This window comes from Hyperolius riggenbachi, chromosome 3 (genome assembly GCF_040937935.1).
Source record: "Hyperolius riggenbachi isolate aHypRig1 chromosome 3, aHypRig1.pri, whole genome shotgun sequence".
Taxonomy (NCBI): Eukaryota; Metazoa; Chordata; class Amphibia; order Anura; family Hyperoliidae; genus Hyperolius; species Hyperolius riggenbachi.
In genome coordinates, this window is record NC_090648.1 from 236,579,172 (window position 1) to 236,597,703 (window position 18,532).

An 18,532-nucleotide genomic window follows, 5' to 3' on the forward strand; every position below is an offset into this window, starting at 1 on the left:
GTATGATCCAAGTAGGTTTTCAACAGAGTTACTGGGTCCAGTGGGTGCATTGAATATGAACTTTGCTGGTCCTTGAAGGATCAAATAGGTTGTGTGTCCAGCTGGTCTTGGAAGACGGACCAGCTGCTTAGGGCTTAAGCCATAGGGCTCTTTTCCCCATTATCAAAAAAACCATGGACCTGCTGGCACTACGTATTACATCTATAGCCACTTCTTCCTCAAAATGTTGTGCCAATCTAAGCTCATCCAGGAGCTGTATCACAGTTTCTTTTTCCAGAGCTCTTGCTGTGGCACTCTCCACATTTTTGGTCCATACTTTAATGGCTTTTACCTCTGACACCAATGCCACAGCCAGTCTCGCTAAATCACCGGGAGCTAGGTAAGATTGCTTCAAATCATGGTGAAGCTTTCTACCCAATAAGTGTCTGAAGGACACAGAGTCCTCCAAGGATTAAGTTACATTTCTGATCAAAACAAAATATCAGCGCAGCCAAAAAAAATCGTTAATGCATAGAACAATATATGTGTAGTAGCCAAAGTCCAACACTTCAGTATAGCGTCTAAATCAATATAGAATAAAACACTTCAGCGCAGAATCATATAAGTCCACCACCTGGAATCACCATAGAAAACAGATGCGCTTACCAGATCCTTACAGACCTTAACTACAGGGTCTGCAATATAGCTTTATGAGGTCAGCAGCAGGTGTCTTCGCAGCCAGCCTCCTCTCCGGATATATAGAATATTCAAATCCTTATTTGCAGTGTTTCACCATATTGAGACATGCAAAGGAAACAATGCACATCTAAGTGTATCTATAGCGATTTTAATAATGCTCCATAAAAACAGCATAAAAGATTTTAAAAGTCACTCACATCTGGGCCATTATCACAGGGACCCACAATGAAATACAGCACATAAATCATAGGACGCCGTCCAGCCACACGTCCGCCTCACCCGACCGGTTTCACTGTCAGAGTTTCATCAGGGTGAGTGACTTTTAATGTGAGTGACTTTTAAAATCTTTTATGCTGTTTTTATGGAGCATTATTAAAATCGCTATAGATACACTTAGATGTGCATTGTTTCCTTTGCATGTCTCAATATGGTGAAACACTGCAAATAAGGATTTGAATATTCTATATATCCGGAGAGGAGGCTGGCTGCGAAGACACCTGCTGCTGACCTCATAAAGCTATATTGCAGACCCTGTAGTTAAGGTCTGTAAGGATCTGGTAAGCGCATCTGTTTTCTATGGTGATTCCAGGTGGTGGACTTATATGATTCTGCGCTGAAGTGTTTTATTCTATATAAGTTACATTTCTGGCCAACTTCATGACTAAAGTATCCACTATTGGATATGCATTTAGCAGACTTTTGTCCAGACAGACAGTGGATATCGTTTGTGTAAACTATTTTTAGTGGACTTTTTTTTACTGTCTTATTCCACTCTTCTGTGACTTGGTCTCTTCCAGCAAAGCTAAAGCTATGTGTTCCTTGCTTAACCACTTGAGGACCTAGGGCTTTACCCCCCTTATGGACCGGCCACTTTTTTTCCATTCAGACCACTGCAGCTTTCACAGTTTATTGCTCGCTCATACAACCTACCACCTAAATGAATTTTGGCTCCTTTTCTTGTCACTAATAAAGCTTTCTTTTGGTGCTATTTGATGGCTCCTGCGATTTTTACTTTTTATTATATTCATCAAAAAAGACATGAATTTTGGCAAAAAAATGATTTTTTTAACTTTCTGTGCTGACATTTTTCAAATAAAGTAAAATTTCTGTATACATGCAGCGCGAAAAATGTGGACAAACATGTTTTTGATAAAAAAAAAACCCATTCAGTGTATATTTATTGGTTTGGGTAAAAGTTATAGCGTTTACAAACTATGGTGCAAAAAGTGAATTTTCCCATTTTCAAGCATCTATGACTTTTCTGACCACCTGACATGTTTCATGAGGGGCTAAAATTCCAGGATAGTATAAATACCCCCCAAATGACCCCATTTTGGAAAGAAGACATCCCAAAGTATTCACTGAGAGGCATAGTGAGTTCATAGAAGATATTAATTTTTGTCACAAGTAAGCGGAAAATGAAACTTTGTGACAAAAAAAAAAGAAAAGTTTCCATTTCTTCTAACTTGCGACAAAAAAAATGAAATCTGCCACGGACTCACCATGCCCCACTCTGAATACCTTGAAGTGTCTATTTTCCAAAATGGGGTCATTTGTGGGGTGTGTTTACTGTCCTGACATTTTGGGGGGTGCTAAATTGTAAGCACCCCTGTAAAGCCTAAAGGTGCTCATTGAACTTTGGACCCCTTAGCGCAGTTAGGCGGCAAAAAAGTGCCACACATGTGGTATTGCCGTACTCAGGAGAAGTAGTATAATGTGTTTTGGGGTGTATTTTTACACATACCGATGCTGGGTGGGAGAAATATCTCTGTAAATGGACAATTATGTGTAAAAAAAATCAAACAATTGTCATTTACAGGAATATTTCTCCCACCCAGCATGGGTATGTGTAAAAATACACCCCAAAACACAATATACTACTTCTCCTGAGTACGGCGATACCACATGTGTGGCACTTTTTTGCACCCTAACTGCGCTAAGGGGCCCAAAGTCCAATGAGTACCTTTAGGATTTCACAGGTCATTTTGAGAAATTTCGTTTCAAGACTACTCCTCATGGTTTAGGGCCCCTAAAATGCCAGGACAGTATAGGAACCCCACAAATGACCCCATTTTAGAAATAAGACACCCCAAGGTATTCTGTTAGTAGTACGGTGAGTTCATAGAAGATTTTATTTTTTGTCACAAGTTAGCGGAAATTGACACTTTGTGAAAAAAAAACAATAAAAATCAATTTCCGCTAACTTGTGACAAAAAAATAAAATCTTCTATGAACTCACCGTACTACTAACAGAATACCTTGGAGTGTCTTCTTTCCAAAATGGAGTCATTTGTGGGGTTCCTATACTGTCCTGGCATTTTAGGGGCCCTAAACTGTGAGGAGTAGTCTTGAAACAAAATTTATCAAAATGACCTGTGAAATCCTTAAGGTACTCATTGGACTTTGGGCCCCTTAGCGCAGTTAGGGTGCAAAAAAGTGCCACACATGTGGTATCGCCGTACTCGGGAGAAGTAGTACAATGTGTTTTGGGGTGTATTTTTACACATACCCATGCTGGGTGGGAGAAATAACTCTGTAAATGGACAATTGTGTGTAAACAAATCAAAAGATTGTCATTTACAGAGGTATTTCTCCCACCCAGCATGGGTATGTGTAAAAATACACCCCAAAACACATTATACTACTTCTCCCGAGTACGGCAATACCACATGATTGGCACTTTTTTGCACCCTAACTGCGCTAAGGGGCCCAAAGTCCAATGAGCACCTTTAGGATTTCACAGGTCATTTTTGTTTCAAGACTACTCCTCACGGTTTAGGGCCCCTAAAATGCCAGGGCAGTATAGGAACCCCACTAATGACCCCATTTTAGAAAGAAGACACCCCAAGGTATTCCGTTAGGAGTATGGTGAGTTCATAGAAGTTTTTATTTTTTTGTCACAAGTTAGCGGAAATTGATTTTAATTGTTTTTTTCACAAAGTGTCATTTTCCGCTAACTTGTGACAAAAAATAAAATCTTCTATGAACTCACCATACTCCTAACGGAATACCTTTGGGTGTCTTCTTTCTAGAATGGGGTCATTTGTGGGGTTCCTATACTGCCCTGGCATTTTAGGGGCCCTAAACCGTGAGGAGTAGTCTTGAAACCAACAATGTCGCAAAATGACCTGTGAAATCCTAAAGGTACTCAATGGACTTTGGGCCCCTTAGCGTACTTAGGGTGTAAAAAAGTGCCACATATGTGGTACCGCCGTACTCAGGAGAAGTAGTATAATGTGTTTTGGGGTGTATTTTTACACATACCCATGCTGGGTGGGAGAAATATATCTGTAAATGACAATTGTTTGATTTTTGTTACACATAATTGTCCATTTACAGAGAGATTTCTCCCACCCAGCATGGGTATGTGTAAAAATACACCCCAAAACACATTATACTACTTCTCCTGAGTACGGCAATACCACATGTGTGACACTTTTTTGCAGCCTAGGTGCGCTAAGGGGCCCAACGTCCTAATCACAGGTCATTTTGAGGCATTTGTTTTCTAGACTACTCCTCACGGTTTAGGGCCCCTAAAATGCCAGGGCAGTATAGGAACCCCACAAGTGACCCCATTTTAGAAAGAAGACACCCCAAGGTATTCCGTTAGGTGTATGGCGAGTTCATAGAAGATTTTATTTTTTGTCACAAGTTAGTGAAAAATGACACTTTGTGAAAAAAAAAAATCAATTTCCGCTAACTTTTGACAAAAAATAAAATCTTCTATGAACTCGTCATACACCTAACAGAATACATTGGGGTGTCTTTTTTCTAAAATGGGGTCATTTTGTGGGGTTCCTATACCGCCCTGGCATTTTACGGGCCCAAAACCGTGAGTAGTCTGGAAACCAAATGTCTCAAAATGACTGTTCAGGGGTATGGGCATCTGAAAATTTTGATGACAGGTGGTCTATGAGGGGGCGAATTTTGTGGAACCGGTCATAAGCAGGGTGGCCTTTTAGATGACAGGTTGTATTGGGCCTGATCTGATGGATAGGAGTGCTAGGGGGTGACAGGAGGTGATTGATGGGTGTCTCAGGGGGTGGTTAGAGGGGAAAATAGATGCAATCAATGCACTGGGGAGGTGATCGGAAGGGGGTCTGAGGGGGATCTGAGGGTTTGGCCGAGTAATCAGGAGCCCACACGGGGCAAATTAGGGCCTGATCTGATGGGTAGGTGTGCTAGGGGGTGACAGGAGGTGATTGATGGGTGTCTCAAGGTGTGATTAGAGGGGGGAATAGATGCAAGCAATGCACTGGCGAGGTGATCAGGGCTGGGGTCTGAGGGCATTCTGAGGGTATGGGCGGGTGATTGAGTGCCCTAGGGGCAGATAGGGGTCTAATCTGATGGGTAGCAGTGACAGGGGGTGATTGATGGGTAATTAGTGGGTGTTTGGAGGAGAGAACAGATGTAAACACTGCACTTGGGAGGTGATCTGATGTCGGATCTGCGGGCAATCTATTGGTGTGGGTGGGTGATCAGATTGCCCGCAAGGGGCAGGTTAGGGGCTGATTGATGGGTGGCAGTGACAGGGGGTGATTGATGGGTGGCAGTGACAGGGGGTGATTGATGGGTGATCAGTGGTTTATTACAGGGAAGGACAGATGTAAATAATGCCCTGGCGAATTGATAAGGGGGGGTCTGAGGGCAATCTGAGCATGTAGGCGGGTGATTGGGTGCCCGTAAAGGGGCAGATTAGGGTCTGATCTGATGGGTAACAGTGACAGGTGGTGATAGGGGGTGATTGATGGGTAATTAGTGGGTGCTTAGAGGAGACAATAGATGTAAACACTGCGCTTGGGTGGGGATCTGATGTCGGATCTGCGGGCGATCTATTGGTGTGGGTGGGTGATCAGATTGCCCGCAAGGGGCAGGTTAGGGTCTGATTGATGGGTGGCAGTGACAGGGGGTGATTGATGGGTGGCAGTGACAGGGGGTGATTGATGGGTGATTGACAGGTGATTGACAGGTGATCAGTGGGTTATTACAGGGAAGCACAGATGTAAATATTGCACTGGCGAATTGATAAGGGGGGGTCTGAGGGCAATCTGAGCGTGTAGGCGGGTGATTGGGTGCCCGCAAGGGGCAGATTAGGGTCTGATCTGATGGGTAACAGTGACAGGTGGTGATAGGGGGTGATTGATGGGTGATTGATGGGTAATTAGTGGGCGTTTAGAGGAGAGAATAGATGTAAACACTGCGCTTGGGTGGTGATCTGATGTCGGATCTGCGGGCGATCTATCGGTGTGGGTGGGTGATCAGATTGCCCGCAAGGGGCAGGTTAGGGGCTGATTGATGGGTGGCAGTGACAGGGGGTGATTGATGGGTGATTGACAGGTGATTTACAGGTGATTGACAGGTGATCAGGGGGGATAGATGCATACAGTACACTGAGGGGATGGGGGGGGGTGATCAGGAGGGGGCAGGGGGCAGGGGGGGTAAAAAAAAATAGCGTTGACAGATAGTGACAGGGAGTGATTGATGGGTGATTAGGGGGGTGATTGGGTGTAAACATGGGTCTGGGGGTGGGCAGGGGGGGTCCTGAGGGGTGCTGTGGGCGATCTGGGGCGGGGGGGGGGAAATCATTGTGCTTGGGTGCAGACTAGGGTGGCTGCAGCCTGCCCTGGTGGTCCCTCGGACACTGGGACCACCAGGGCAGGAGGCAGCCTATATAATACACTTTGTAAACATTACAAAGTGTATTATACACTTTGTATGCAGCGATCGTCTATTTAACATCCCGCCGGCGCTTCCGTATGGCCGGCGGGATGTTGGCAGAAGATTCCCAGGGGCTGTAAATAAGAGAAGCAGCCCATGAGAAATAATTAGGTTCCTTAAACAACATGTAGCTTTCCTTTAAATATACTCACCACCCTTACCTATTTATACTATGGTATACCCTTTTTGACGTGCTCCCCATGAAAGCAGCTACAAGAAACAATTAGCAATCATTAGAGGTTGAAAAAATAATAATTAATTTTCACAAGAAATAGGCATCTCCAATAGACTAGTACCTTCATTAGGCAAGAACTACACACAAACGCTGGTGTCCTGTGCAGGTAAAATAAGCAACTGGTGGTAAGAAGGACAATTCCTGGCTCTCTTTTATGATGAAAGCCAAATTTCCCTTTTCCAAAATGGCTTCCCCAACATCTGGCCATAGGAAGTAATAGACTGTGCCCCATCCAAAATGGCCACCACATCAAAATGGCCACACGCTGATGCGCATGCTGAGACCGACATCCAGAACAGTTGCTGCTCCATGTATCGAGGTGGAGAGATGAACGCATATCACCACTGAAGATCGCAAAAAAAACCTGTCACCACAGATGTCGGAACACTAGTGACAGTCACAGACCCTACTGTCCCAGTCCCTGCTCAGACTGCTAACATGCCATGACCAGTAATGATGCAAATGCTGCACTCTTCATCCAGGTAAAGTACTGTATAGTGCTCATAGCCATAACCTTTTAGGCAGGCACTGAAATCCTGAGGGAGCGCAAAAACATGATCCTGCTCTCTTTGCATAATTTAGATACTTGAAAGATGGGACTTAAGTCAGGGGAGTCTTAGAAAACCTGATTGGGACAGCAAAAAACATGGAAGTAAGGGTAAAAAGAGGGTAAAAAGAGGAGCGGTAGCAAAAAAAATCTAACTGGTAGCAAGGACAAAAAAAAAAAAAAGGAATGATGGTAAGGGGAGGAGCTCTATTTTTATTCTCAGAAGGTGTCCTAAAAGGTACTTGGAGGTAGGGAACTGTCAGACCGTATGCTGCCATGGAGATATCAGTAAAAAGTGTTTTTCAAGCCTCTTGTCAATTTTAGAGTGTTAGAGAGTCAAAGCTGGCTGCAAATTGTGATACAAAGATGATATTAACACAAACATGAACTTGGTATAACAGATACCTTTGGCAGAACGATACAGGAAATATATATTTGTTTTTGCATTTTGCCTGTCGTAATCTTAATTATTTGCAAATACATTGCTAAAGTAAATTAAATTAGCTCCAAAACTTATGTTCATTAGAAATTTTAAATTAATTGCATGGTTGAAAAACTCACAATTCCCATTAACTGTCTTTTGTAAGAGAGTGTTAAAAAATAAAAAAATAAAATAAAAAAGAAGATTTTATTGCCTTATTGCCTGTAGGGCAAAGCTCAAGTCATGTAATCAGTTTAGAGAAGGAGGATGTATTGCTATAGGAACAACTGACAGCCTGTGGCAGTTCATAGGAAATCACACTTTTTCATTTAAATAAATGCAAAGATAATCTTTTTTTTTCATCTAGAATTCTTTAGGGTAGAAAATAATTTCCATTTGTTTTTGTTCCACTCTATCAGACACACTAGCTCTAAGATTAAATGATAACAGTGGACCTAATAATAAAAATACAATATAATGTAATGAAAGTAATGTAGATCTAATCCTCTTTTTTTATTGCATTCCGAGTGCCTTTGGTTCTATTATTTCCCTGTTTCTTTGCCTTTGACTTATTGATGTCTTGTCACGAAAGCTAAAGGATTTGTAAAGATTATGGTATTATGTGGTCGTGATCATTTTTGCTTAGGGCACCTTTAATTACAAAATGCTAACACCGCCTGGATTGCTTAAGGGGTAGGGTGGGGGAAGGGGGGTCACTAATATTTTCTAGTTTGATGAACATTTTATAGAGTGTTTTGTGTTTTGTTATGTTAAGCTATTGCTGTAAGAATCATTACTATTAGTAATAAAAAGTGCAGATGGCTTGTTCAGTATATATGTCAATTTACATTGCACCAGTTTTTCAAAACATATAAGGCATAAGGTATAAGGCATTGCTATATTATTCATGTAATGTAAAAATACTGATCCTTATTAATGCAATAATTTGCTATTATTGTTTTAAGACTATATAAAATATGTCACTGAAGGTGTAATTTCGCTGCTCAGTCTATGCATAAGGAAGTAATTACAGATGTATGTTTGACATGCATAATGTTTTTCACAAAATATGAATGGTGCTTTGCAGTGGCATAGCAACAAGGGATGAAGAGGTTGCGACTGCACCGGGGGCCCCTGGACCAGATGGGCCCACTAGGGAACAATCCTTTATCCATCTTATTAGCTTTTCATTTGGTGCTATGCTGGTAACGAACACTTCTATATGTGCAATGTATAGTAGTAATCCTTAACACGCTTTTTCCTTACTCTAAATAAACCTCTGTGACACTGCAGCTGTCCTTGGTAGGTTTTGGGGCTCCATATCAATAGAATGCTTGGGGCCCCATGTTAAACTCACACTTGGACCCCAAGATCCTTTGTTACGCCACTGGTGCTTTGTTTGGCTTTTCGGGAATTAGGATTATCTTTGTTTACAGATTTATTGGCAAAACCCTCACTCTCATCCCCAGCTCCAATCATGCAGACACAACTTTTCACACAACATTTTACAAACTAAACATAAGATATTCTACACTTTATCATGTTCTCACTTCTACATTTTTATCATTGGGGTTAATGCTAACATAAATACTACCCCGATATGATGCATATTCTTCAACATGATCATTCCAATTAATTTTATGAATACAGACATGCATCAGTGTATTAAGAATCATTTAAAAGGAAACATCGCTTTTCTTGAGAAAATTCTAGAACATATATTATTGCTACGCAAGCCATAATAAGTTGAAGATTTAAAAAATGATGTTACCATTTTAATTAACTTCTGAGTATACCTTTCTACAGTTGTTAGTAAGATCACATTTGCAATTACAGTATATTGACAGTACTTTGGTGTACAAAATGAGAATGACAATTTGATACACAGCACTTAAAGTGCAGTTTGTTTTAATCTAAATCAGACCATAGAATTGTGTGCAGATGTGTGGTTTGTGGTTTTGGTTCATCTCAACTAACAGGTAGGAATACAGTGATTGCAGATGTACACTGGGCATGGCAACCACAGGATGATGCATCTGGGTATTTGCACTCAGTACATATTAAAGAACCACTATCGAGAAAAAATATAAAATTTAAAATACATATAAACACATACAAATAAGAAGTATGTTTCTTCCAGAGTAAAATGAGCTATAAATTACTTTTCTTCTATGTTGCTGTCACTTACAGTAGTTAGCAGAAATCTATTGGAACTAACAGGTTTTTTTGACTAGTCCATCTCTTCATGGAGGATTCTTAGAGCTGGATTCACAAAAAGTCCATTTGCGCATGCACGCGGTACCGCGGTGCGACAAAAATGTTGCGCGATGCAATGTTAACGTCGCATGCGGTGCGACGAAAATGGGGCATATGGTGCCCCTGAAATGTTGCAACAAAGTCGTTTGCGCTGCAGTTTGGACATCTTAACCTTTAAGACATCCAAACTGCCATACCGCCGCTTGGTGAATCGAGCCCAAAGTATTTAATTTATTCTTTACAAAAGCATTCCATCGAAAGGATCTATATAAAGATGCAGGTGGCCTCCTCCCTGTTTACGCACCTTCTGGCAGTTGGACTGAGCAACTGCCTTTTGAAAATAAAGAAAACCCTCAAAATCCCCCATGAGGATATGGGCTAGTACAAAACCTGTCAATTCTGTCAGATTTCTACTACATAATGTAAGTGACAGTAACATAGGAGAAAGGTAATATCTAGCACGTTTTACTCGGAGAAATGTACATTTTATTTATGTGTTTTTATGTTTTTAAATTTTTTCAATGTTTTGTGATAGTGGTCATTTAAGTGGTCATTGCTTATTCTCGGTGCTGGGTAATGTTGATAGTGGCAAAATTGGTTAGTAGCTACCAATATTGTACTATCAGGCACTTGTAAGTATCCCACTCTAACCCTTCTACACCTATGTCTAGCCCTAACCATAAATTCTAACCTTCCCCTGCCTTCCCATTAACTCACCTATAGAGAGAGATTTGGCTGATCTTGTGTCAGTCAGACATACTTAGTTAGTAGAAATGGTCAGTGAATTGCTAATAATTCTGCCTTGCATGCACATTTTATGTAAGCTATTGGCAGCTTGAAATGGAGTTAATCAAATCTTCTTCCTTATGATTTTGATTGACCAAAGCTGCATACAATTTGCATTAAATTTACATGCACGCTATAAATATTAGCATCTCTAAACATAACTAACATTTGGCAATGGGACCAGTTTTGGCATTGCTATTAGAAGGGTTTTTATTACATGCATAATCAATCTGCTTATCAATAGACTGTAACTGTCACATTCATTTGATAGCAAGAACATTTCTTTCAGCTACAGTTGATTAAAGTATGTTCCCTATTTTCTCTAATTCTGTCTTGTTTTCTTTTTAGTTTGTTGGGTAGGACCTCCTTGGAAATGGAGTAGGACAATTTCTTCTGCCACTGGACATTTATTCTGATGTTATGGTATGGGAGCATTTTTCCACCATGGGATATTTTTCCTGAGGATAAGGCATGCGATAATGGCATGGGACTATTTTTCTACCATGAGACCATTATTCCGAAGAAATGGCATGGTATCTAGGGATGGGCAGGCAAGTTTTCTGAACTTTATTTCACAGTGAATTGACCCATTTAATATTATACACAGTCTTTAAAAGTTATTAGAAAGACATAGCAATACTTTTTTTTATTTCCATTGTTTGAAGCATTATGAGTTGCTTAGTTTAGATGCCACAAGAAACTATCAGCTCCAAGTTAATATTCTAATCAGGTTTACCAGGATCTACAACAGATGCATTACCATCCAGTGAATATATTATCTAGGAGTCAACCTTGTAAACTGCAAATACAATAATATTTTTATTGAAGCATCATAGTCGATCATAGCCTATCAGCACCTAGCATTTGTCCTACCCACCCCATCACCACCAGTGTTTGTCCTACCGACCCACCCCTTCAGCACTCAACAGGGTCGGACTGGGCCACTGTAGTACAGTTTTTACCTCAGTTGGCCTCGCCTCCTCGTCTGACAGAGCTCCAACAGCCACCTGCAGCACAAAAATTCTCCTCTCAATGCTGTAATCACTTGCGCTGAGAGGCTGCTGCAGGCTGGCTGTGCTTTGGTAGCTCCACCCCATGTGATGCTGGGCTGAGGTGGCAAAGTTCAAAGGCTCCAGCGTGATGTGCATCAGTAGTAGAAGAAGTCAGCCAAGGCCAGGGGAGTAAAGTGAGAATTGTGTTGTAATGTGGTGCTAAAGCCTGGCAGCTCACACTGGATTGGCCCTGCATTGAGAGCAGCCACTAGGAGACAAGCTTGAAGCAGATGCAAGAAAGCCATCCTAATGCAGAGACTGTCAGCCTCGGGTGTTCTTTGTGCTTTCAGGCTGCAGCCAGTCACTGTCCCCCAGGCCCCCACTGTGAGTAACAGAAGCTGGCTGTTAGCTGTGACTGTGCAGGGCGCTGAAGCATTTGGTGCTGGACAGGAGAGCACATGAGGGTGGGGGATGCATCTCAGAGATCATGGTGATGTATTGTAGAATGATATTGTCAGGCATGGAAGGATTATCTGAAGCTACAGCCAGTCACTGTTCCCCACTGTGAGTAACAGAAGCTGGCTGTTAGCTGTGACTGTGCAGGGGCTGGAGCACGTGTTGCTTGACAGGAGAGCTCATGAGGGTGAGGTATGCATCTCAGCGATCGTAATGATGTATTTTAGAATGATACTTGTTGGGCATGGAGGGATTTTCTGAAGTTGAAGCTGCAGCCAGTGTATCTGGCCCTCTGCTGCTTGTTTCTATGTCTTTTCCTCCTTCCTGGCCATATCTGTCTCTCTCCAACGCCCCCTACGCCCCCCCCCCCCCAGTCTGCCTCATAAAGGAATCATCAGGCTGTAAGACCCCCTACCCGATCTATTTACCAGTGGCTTCCTCCAGCTTGTTCCCGAGCTGCGAGCGGAGCTGCTTCGTGGGATATATTGCCGGGAATGAGCTGGAGGAAGCCACTGGTAAGCAGGGCCGAATTTAGACTTTCCAGTGCCCTAGGCCCAGTACCACCAACCGCCCCCCACTCCACAGACACACACACTCAATATCATTCTGTCCAACACCCTGACTAGCAATCACTTGTTTGCAGGAGGAAATGCCTGTTGTAGTGACGCGTGTATACGTATGAATGTTTTCTCTGTGAAAAATGATGAATTATTGTTCTTCCTGTCAGAGCAGTGAGTCCTTAATGCCTGGTATGCACCAGATAGATGGGTTGAATTGATTTTCCGATCACTTAAACAAAGTCGATCAGAAAAATGATCAGAAATCAGATTGGACCTGTCAGAAATAATCGATTTGACCGGTCTATCTCATGGGAAATTGTATGGTGTGTACCAGGCATGAAGTAGCAGAGCAGTTCATCTCCCTCTCTGCTCTTCTGTAATTACAGATCTGTTGAATTTATTTTAGATTATTTATTGTACTGATTCTTTCACAGATTTTTTTTTTTACTGTTTGCCAACAAGGTACAAATATATATTTTTTTAACTTTTAGTATATGTTATTACTTTTGGTATACAAAACAGAAAGTAACAATACAAAAGTATAGAACAGTACATTTGCAATTATAATTATATATCTCATACTACTGCAGTACTGTTGCCATTAAAATGAGCCAGTAAGGGGTTCAGATTTAGCTGAGAAAAAAAAAACCTTATCTTTCTGTTTAAGATTTAAAATCCAGGGGGGGAGAGGAGAAGGAATGGCTCAAGTCTTTAACAGAGTCTGACCAGCAATACACTGTTTAGCCCAGCTTGAGTTGTAAAGTGGAAATAATTTTTTTTACCTTACTGGATCAGAAATTGTGTCTACAACCAGAGTCACAGACTGCACAGCAAGCACATGGTGATCTAGGTTTCTCTACACCCCTGGGACTAAACTGAAGCTTGTATGTTCAGGAGATAGCACTGTCTCATTGCACACCAAGCAGTAAGGAAAATACACGGAGCTCTGGAATTCTGACTGTGTGTGCAGCAAAGCAGGGCGGCTTCGGAGCAGGAGAAATTATTTATTTTGACATGCAGCCTCTTATCTCTCTCAGGTCCTGCCGCCCTTTTATCCTTATGATTTTTCATCGCCCTAGTCCATGTCCTTTGTGGCATTTCCAGAAATCCGGCCCTGTTGGTAAGTAGATCAGGGAGGGGGCCTTACAGCTTGATGATTCCTTTAAGCCTGGTACACACCATGACATTTCCAGTCAGATTGATGGGTTGAATTAATAATTTCTGACAGGTCCGATCAGCTACCGATGGATAACTCAATTGTTTTTTTGCAGTTATCAATCAGGAGGGAGGAGCTGATTGGACCTGTTGGAAATGTTTCATTCAATCTGGCAAGAAATTGCATGGTGTGTACCAGGCTTTAGTTTTATGCTGAAAAGGGGCAGATGGTGTTGCAAGTGTCAAAGTGTACCTGAGACGGAAAAGTGATTTTTCCTTTATCTGGAGCTTCTTCCAGCCCCCATAGTCTGTCAGGTCCCTCAGTGTCTTGCAGGTACCCTCTGTTGTGTCACTGTCTCCCCAAGTCCACAACTGCCAGAGTCACGGCTTACAGCCAATGCACTGTCCTGTCCTTGCGTCTCCTCAGTCGCACTCCCACAGCTGGGAGTGTTCTGCACATGCACAGTTAGTACAGACTTGGAAATGCACATGAGCAAAATGCTCCTGGCTATGGGAGTGCATTTAAGGAGGTGCACAGTCGGGACAGCGCTTGCGCCATAGTGTGTGACCCAATCGCATTGCGGACTCTAATTGGTATGAAAGGAGGGACCTGGAGAACGCAGAGTGACCTCAATGACTACACAGGGCTGGAAGAAGCCCAGCTCAACTTATTTCCCCTCTCTCAGGTTTACTTAGACTTGGTCCCCCATTGTACTACAGTATATACCTTCTAAGGCAGATCAATTGCATATCATACAGAATACCTTTTATTAATTTTACTGTATGTGCAATAGTCAAATGAAGTGATATTAAATATTCGCTTAATTATTTGCTAATGGGCGCAACATCCATCTCTGGTATTTTTAATTGGCTTTAGACTACGATAGAGAACAGAGAGGTGCTGTAGGGAGGAAGGACCCCTAGACACCAGGGAACTGTATAGGGGAGGGGGGAACAACAGCATACCAGGGAACTGTATAGGGCAGGAAGGAGGTCCACTAGGCACTAGGAAACTGTATAAGGGAGAAAGTACCACTAGACTCCAGGGAACTGCATAGGGCAGGGAGGAGGTCCACTAGACACCAGGGAACTGTACAGGGAAGGAAAGACCACTAAACTCCAGGGAACTGTATAGGGGAGGGTGATCCACTAGACTCAGAGAATTGTATAAGGGAGGGAGGGGTCCACTTGATGCCAGGGAAATGTATATTTGAGGGAGGAGGTCCACTAAACTTCTCAGGATTGCTGCATTTATTATTACTTGGAGGCCTCACAATTGCTGGCACTTGACATTACTTGTCATTGCTCACAATCAAATGATTCCCACCATATCTAGCCTAGTGTGCTATATTTGTATTATGTATTTATATAGCACTGACATCTTCTGCAGCACTTTACAGAGTACATAGTCATGTCACTGACTGCCCTTAGAGGAGCTCACACTCTGATACTACCATACTCATAGTCTAATGTCCTACCATATTATTATTATTATGTATTTATATAGCACTGACATCTTCCGCAGCACTGTTCAGAGTACATAGTCATGTCACTGACTGTCCCCAGAGGAGCTCACAGTCTAATCAATGTCATATGTATGGTAGCTAGTGTTGGGCGAACAGTGTTCGCCACTGTTCGGGTTCTGCAGAACATCACCCTGTTCGGGTGATGTTCGAGTTCGGCCGAACACCTCATGGTGTTCGGCCTTTTTAGTTCGAGTTCGCCCGAACAGCTCAATGCCCAGCCGAACAGGCCGAACAGGGCCCCTGTTCGGCCGAACAGGGCTCTGTTCAGCCGAATACTGCCCCCCTATGGGGTCACAGGCATAAGGGGGGAGCATGCCCCGGTCGCGGGGAGGGCGGAAATTCCCCCCACCCCCTCCGCTAGCGCTCCCCCCCTCTGCCCGCTTCCCCATACAAAAATTTTCCGTAAAGTTCAATAGTACCTTCAGTGGCTGGCTGGCACTATGGTGTGAGTGAGTAGGAGGAGTCCGAGTAGGACGCGTTGAGGCCGGGCAGCGGGCGGTTCAGCGGTAGTACCCTTGTGGTACTTCCGCCCTTTCTCTGACCTCTACGTGATGACGCATACCCTCGTATGCAGAGGACGTGAGGTCAGAGAAAGGGCGGAAGTACCACAAGGGTACTACAGCTGAACCGCCCGCTGCCCGGCCTCAACGCGTCCTACTCGGACTCCTCCTACTCACTCACACCACAGTGCCAGCCAGCCACTGAAGGTACTATTGAACTTTACGCAAAATTTTTGTATGGGGAAGCAAGCAGAGGGGGGGCGCTAGCGGAGGGGGTGGGGGGAATTTCCGACCCCCCCCCCCGCGACCGGGGCATGCTCCCCCCTTATGCCTGCGACCCCATAGGGCCCCCAAAAGCGGGCTGTTCGGGGGAGTTCGGGGTTCGGGCCGAACATGCCGAACATCTGGCCCATGTTCGGCGAACGGACCCGAACCCGAACATCCAGGTGTTCGCCCAACACTAATGGTAGCTAGGACATTACTTTATATTGAAGGAAGGGACTCTATGCAAAGTTTTGCTGGGCTATTTTTCCCTACTACCCATCCACCCCATCAGCTTCCAGTGTCGCTCCCACCCACCTAATCAGCACCCAGTAATTGTCCCTCCCATCCACCTTATCAGCACCCAGTGTTTTTCCCTCCCACCAAACCCATCAGCACCCAGTGTTTTTCCCTCCCACCCAACCCATCAGCACCCAGTGTTTGTCCCTCACCCCATCAGCACCCAGTGTTTTTCCCTCCCACCCAACCCATCAGCACCCAGTGTTTGTCCCTCACCCCATCAGCACCCAGTGTTTGTCCCTCCCACCAAATCAGCACCCAGTATTTGTCTCTCCCATCCACCAAATCAGCACTCAGAGTTTGTCCCTCCCATCTAATCCCAGTTTTTGACCCTCCCATTCCATCAGTGCCCAGTGTTTGTCCCTCCCTCTCTGCCTCCCACCAACCCACCCCATCAGCTTCCAGCGTTTGGCCCTGGGGGAATGGTGTGTGTTTGTGTGTGTGTGTGTGTGTGGGGGGGGGGGGGTGTTATTTGAGACTCTGGCTACCTACTGTATACGTTATTAAGTAAACAGGGGGTCATTTGGTTACCTATACTGTATTGAGGGGGGCATCAAGGTATGTATATGGAATGGGAGGGCATCTAGCAACTTATACAGAAGGAGGGCACATCTGGCTACATAATACTGGACATGATAGTGTTGTAGTGGTTAGCACTCTCACCTTGCAGTGCTGGGTCCGCGGTTCGAGTCCCAGCCAGGTCAACATCTACACTGAGTTTGTATGTTCTCCCCATGTCTGCGTGGGTTTCCTCTGGGCACTTTGGTTTCCTCCCACATCCCAAAAACATACATATAAGTTAAGTGGCTTCCCCCTGAATTGGCCCTAGACTATGATACATGCACTACATGATACATACATAGACATGTGACTATGGTAGGGACTAGATTGTAATCCCCTCTGAGGGACAGTTAGTAACAAGACAATACACTCTGCACAGGGCTGCGTAATATGTTGGTGCTATATAAATATTTAAATAATTAAATAAATACTGATATCTAAAGGTACATGGCTACTTAATTATTCTATCTCAAGGCAACTTGCTGTTTCATTAATTTATCGTGAGGCTTCTGACTACTTGATTCTTTTGTCTGGAAGCTGTTTCATGTGACTGTTTAATTTTTTTTATGTGGATACTTGTGACTACTTTATATTTTTATCTGGAGGTTTGTATGTGATAATGTGACTACTTAATTTTCTTATCTGGGGACATTTCACTTTTTTTTATCTTTTTCTCTTTGGTACTTAGCTTTTGATTTATCTATCTGATGGAACATCCAATGATTCACTTTCTCCTTAAAGAGAACCTGTAACAACGCCCCCCCCAGGTAATCCCCCCCCCCTCTCTGGGGGGATACTTAACTCGGTGGCGGGGGGGGGGGGGGGAGGATAGCCTCAGGATCCCAATGAGGCTTCCCCCACCTCTGAAGCTTGGAGGAATCCAATCCTCATTAGGATTTAGAGACTTCCCCCTCCCAAGGTAAGTATCTTCCAGAGGTTTTTTTTTTAGATTACAAATTCTCTTTAAACTCATCTCTACTTTACATTAGTCCAGATTTCCCCCACAGTTAATTAAGGAAGATCTCTATGTTGATACCTGCTGGGAATTCATTATGTTAAATGTCTGCTCACAGCCCTTATGCATCCACACCCAATATAGTTTCACTGGAATTTAACATACCGATGTAAAGAAATACTTGTACGGTACTTTGTATATTTTGTAGAAAGTAAAAGACAAGCAGTTTGCAGTTTAAAGTACAATTATCTTTAGCTTCACTTTAATTATTACAACTTTGTACTTCTCAGTATTGTGTTATTTATTAAAGAGCAAGTGCAGCACTAGCTGATGACACTGTAAGCGGAATTTATAGCTAATTACAGCAGAATCTATTGGAAATTAGATTTAAAGTTCCTAAAGGTAAAGATCAGATGCTTGTGATGCATAGAATAGGCTTTCCCACTACTCCAAGGCTGGAATAAGGCATTATTTTCCAGTGTAATTCATTTATATAGCGTCACAAATATTTAAAGAGCATAACATCTCTTTTGATTTGACATTGCTTCCTATCATTTTCAAAGACACTGAGTAATGAAATTGTGCCCAAGGTTAATTTGTCTAAACCCACTCATTTCCAATCAAG

The 18,532-nt window shown here is 43.1% G+C and overlaps 1 long non-coding RNA gene across 1 annotated transcript in view; it reads left to right on the top strand.

Moving 5' to 3' along the window:
• LOC137561354 (uncharacterized) overlaps positions 1 to 18,532 on the top strand; it is a 57,324-nt gene that overhangs the window by 15,879 nt on the left and 22,913 nt on the right. The window contains exons 2-3 of the long non-coding RNA XR_011029979.1: positions 10,990 to 11,192; positions 13,687 to 13,769. This is a non-coding gene — a long non-coding RNA (uncharacterized lncRNA). The remainder of the gene's footprint in view (positions 1 to 10,989; positions 11,193 to 13,686; positions 13,770 to 18,532) is intronic.